The following is a 4,991-nucleotide window of genomic DNA, read 5'->3' as shown; positions in this document are numbered from 1 at the left end:
TATACAATCATCTTCAAGAATCAAGGCTATTGGAGTACAGTTCAAAAGTTTCAGGTATTTCCTTCTAGTTATTATAATCTAAAACTAAAAACTAAAAAGGGATAACTATATAATGTGTAAGAATAACTTGCAGGATAACCTTTAGACTCTATTAGGATTCTCTTAGCCACTGAAACTTTATTTTGGTACATTTCTCTTGCCCCTCTTGGTCAAGAAGGCTTTCCCAATCCTGCAATGCTAGGTCCCTACTCATCCCTGTGAATCATGTCCCACATTGTCAGGGAGATTTACACCCCTGGGAGTCATGTCCCACATAGTGGGGAGGACAATGAGCTCACCTGCTGAATTGGCTTTGAGAGAGAGAGGCTGCATCTTAGCAACAAGAAAGGTTCTCTGGGGATGACTCAGGCATGATTATCAGTAGGCTTAGCTTCTCCTTTGTGGAAATAAGTTTCATAAGGGCAAAACCCAAGTTCAAAGGCTCAACCTATTGGCAGTCCCTAATGCTCGTGAGAATATCAGCAGAATGGCTTTTAAAGAGGGGAATTTATTAAGTTGCTAGTTTACAGTTCTAAGGCTGAGAAAATGTCCCAATTATGATAAGTCTATAGGAATGTCCAATCAAAGGCATCCAGGGAAAGATACCTTGGTTCAAGAAGGCCAATGAAGTTCAGGGTTTCTCTCTCAAGTGAGAAGGTACATGGCGAACACAGAGATTCTCTCTCATCTGGAAAGGCACATGATGAACATGGTCAGGGTTCCTCTCTCACCTGGAAGGGCACATGGCAAACACGGCATCATTTGCTTGCTTCTTCTCCTGGCTTCCTGTTTTATGAAGCATCCTGGGAGGCATTTTCCTTCTTCATCTCCAAAGGTCACTGGCTGGTGGACTCTGCTTCTCTTGGCTATGTCATTCTGCTCTGCTCTCTCTGAATCTCCTTTCTCCAAAATGTTTCCTCCTTTATAGGACTCCAGAAACAAATCAAGACCCACCCAAATGGGTGGAGACATGCCTCCAGCTAATCCAGTTTAACAACCAGTCTTGATTAAATCACATCTCCAGGGACATGATCTGATTACAGTTTCAAACATACAGTATTGAATAAGGATTATTCTGCCTTTACGAAACAGAATTTTGATTAAAACATGGCTTTTCTAAGAGACATACATCCTTTCTAACCAGCACAATTACATTAATTGATTTTTTTGGGGGGGGGGTGCATGGACCAGGAATCGAACCTGTTCTCTCATATGAAAGGTGAAAATTCTACCACTTAGTGCCCCCCATTAATTGATTTTTGTATGCTAAATCATCCATGTGATAAATCCCACCTAGTCATGGTTTATAATCCTTTTAACATACTGTTAAAGGGGATATTGGCCTGTAATTTTCTTTTCTTGTGATATCTCCATCTGATTGTGGTTCAGGATAATACAGGTCTCATAAAATGAGTTAGGAAGTGTTCCCTCTTGCTCCATGTTTTTGGAAGAGTTTGAGAAGGACTTGTGTTAATTCTTCTTTAAGTATTTGGCAGAATTCAGCAGTGAAGCCATCAGTCCTGGCCTTTTTTTGTTGTTGGCAGGTTTTTGATTACTGACGCCAACTCTTTACTTCTCATAGGTCTGTTGAGATTTTCTAGTTCTTCTTGAGTCAGTTTAGGTAATTTGTGCATTTTTAGAAATTTGTCCATTTCATCTAGGTTATCAAATTTGTTTCTTAGTGTTCTCTTATAATCCTTTTTATTTGTGTAAGGTCAGTAATGCCCTCATTTTCACTGATGATTTTATTCATTTTCACTCTCTCCCTTTTTCTTTATCAATTTAGCTAAAAGTTTATCAATTTTATTGATCTTTTCAAAGAACCAACTTTTGGTTTCATTGATTTTCTTTTGGTTTTCTGTTCTCTCTTTCATTTACTTACCAGCTAATCTGTTTTTATTTCCTTCCTTCTGCTAGCTTTGTTTATCTTTTTCTAGCTCCTCAAGGTGTGAGTTAAGTTATTGATTTGAGTTCTTTTTTAGTGTAGGCATTTCACTCTGAGCAAGTTTCATAAGTTTTGATATATTGTAATTTTGGTTTGATTTATCTCTAAATATTCCATAGTTTCCCTTATAATATCTTCCTTGACCCACTGGTTATTAATAGAATGTTGTTTAATTTCCACTATTTTAGATTTTTTCAAGTTTTCTTTCTGTTATTTCTAGCTTCAATTCATTTTGGCTAGAGGAGGTACTTTGTTCATTTCAATCCTTTTAAATTAGCGAAGACTTGGTTTGTTGCGCAACATATGGTCTATCCCAGAGATGGACCTATGTACGCTTGAAATAATGTGTATTTTGTTGTTTTGGGTGGAGTGGTCTATGTATGTCTGTTAGGTCCAATTGATATGTAATATTGTTCCTTACTGATCACTTTTCTAGATATTCTGTTCATTATTGAAAGTAGTACACTGAAATCTCCAACTACTATTGTAGAACGGTAGAATACCCCTTCAAATCTTTCAGTATTTGTTTTATATATTTTAGGCTCTGTTGTTAGGTGCATATGTGTTTATAATTGTTGTATCTTGGTATACTGTACCTTTTATCAATATATAATGCCATTTTTTGTCTCTTGCCATCTTTTTTTTAATTCAAAGTCTATTTTGTCTGACAATTATATAGCAATCCTCACTTTCTTTTGGTTACTGTTTTCATGGACTATTGTTTTCCATCCTTTTACTTTCAACCTCTTTGTATCCTTTTATCTAAAGTGACTCTGTTTTAAATAGCATACAGATGGATCCTGTATTGTTTAAGCTGTTCTGTCAATTTCTGCCTTTTAATTGGAAAGTCCAATTCATTTATGTTTAATGTGATTGCTGATAAGGAAGGATTAATTTCTACCATTTAGAAATTGGCTTTCTGTTTGTTGTATATATTTTTTCTCTCAATTTTTCCATTACTCCCTTTTTTCTGTATTTAATTGATTTTTCTGTAGTGTGCCCTTTTACTTCCTTTGTTCTTTCCTTTTCTATGTACTTTTTATTTATTTATTTATTTATTATTATTTTTTACATGGACAGGCACCAGGAAACAAACCAGCTCTCCAGCATGGCAGGCGAGAATTCTGTCACTGAGCCAGCATCACCCTTTAGTTATTGTTTTAATGGTTAATTTGAGAAATGCAAATAATATCTTGAACTTCTAACAATCTACTTGAATATTACCAATTTAGTTTCCATAGTTTTCAAATCCTCTGCTTCTATACTTCTCTTTTCCCTCCCCTTTAATATTGTTACTGCCACAGATTACATCTTTATACACTGTATGCCCATTAGAATAGATTTATAATTATTGTTTTATGCATGTGCCTTTTAAATAATATGGAAAAATGAGAAAGTTACAAATCAAACCAAAATTACAATAGTACTAGCTTTTCAATTTGAAATATGGGACAGAACTCCCAGATGAGCTGAGACCTGGTATCAAGGGATTGAGAAAGGCTTGTTGACCAAAAGGGGAAAGAGATAAATGAGACAAAAGTTTCAGTAGCTGAGAGATTTCAAACAGAGTCAAGAGATTATTCTGGAGGTTATTCTTATACATTATATAGATATCCCTTCTTAGTTTATGGTGCATTGGAGCGGGTGGAGGGGAGTACCTGAAACTGTAGAGCTGCGTTCCAGTGTCTTGATTCTTGAAGATAATTGTATAAAAATATTACTTTTACAATGTGACTGTGTGATTGTGAAAACCTTGTATATGATGGTCCTTTTATTCAGAGTATGGACAGATGAGTAAAAAATATGAATAAAAAAATAAATAAATAGTAGAGGGATAAGGGGTAAAATATGTTCGGTAGATTGAAATACTAGGGATCAGTGAGAGGAAGGGGTAAGGGGTATGGTATGTATGAGTTTTTTCTTTTTATTTTTTTTCTCGAGTGATGCAAATGTTATAAAAAATTATCGTAGTGATGAATACAGAATTTGTGATGAAATTGTGAGACATTGTTTGTACATGATATATGGAATGTATGTGTGTGAAGATTTGTCAATAGAATATATTTTAAAAGCCAGCTTTACATGCACACACACCATAAATCTATCCTAAGTATACAATGCGTAACCACATATGCATCCACTACCACAATCTATACGATAACATTCCCATTTTTCCAACATGAAAGACAAAAATCCCATACCTCTCTCTATATCTTCCTATTATTAACATTTAGCTTTGGTATAGCACCTTTATTATAATTAATGAAAGAATATTGCAATGTTACTGTTAGCTATATACCTTAGTTGCATGAATAGTACTTTTTCCCATATACCATCCCATTATTAACCTCTGTAACAGTGGCATATATTTGTTCTAGTTGATGTAACAACTTTCTTATATATGTACAATTAATCACTGTCATCATCCACTCTAGTTTTGCTAAGTGATACTATTCCAGTTTTTATCCTCTATCTTTCCTTCTGGTGACATACATGACCCTAATCTTCCCCTTTCAACCCTACTCACATTCAGCCTTCTTAATCACACCTATAATATTTGTAAACATCATTTTCTTGATTTCCTTTAGTCCTTTATTCATGGTTTTCATGAAATGGGTTGGCTTGAACAATGGGAGTTTATTCATTCATGGTTTTGAGGTTGGGAAAAATGTCCAAATCAGGCATCATTAATGTGATGTTTTTCCCTGAACGCTGGCATTCTGGAGCTGGCTGCCTGTGATGCTTGGTTCTTTTCTCACACGGCAAGGCAAATGGTGGCATTCCCTGATCTCCAGGTTCTGTTTCAGCTTCTTGCTTTCTATGGCGTTCTCTCTCTCATGTCTGAATTCATTCTGTTTATAAAGGACTCCAGCGGTGGAATTAAGACGCATCCACACACACCTTACTTGAATAACCTTATCAAAATGTCCTGCTTACAATGGGTTCACATCCACAGAATGGATTAGATTTACGAACATGTTTTTCTGGGGTACGCAAGCTTCAAACC

Source organism: Tamandua tetradactyla, chromosome 7 (genome assembly GCF_023851605.1).
Source record: "Tamandua tetradactyla isolate mTamTet1 chromosome 7, mTamTet1.pri, whole genome shotgun sequence".
NCBI lineage: Eukaryota > Metazoa > Chordata > Mammalia > Pilosa > Myrmecophagidae > Tamandua > Tamandua tetradactyla.
This window is presented reverse-complemented; position numbering follows the sequence as displayed.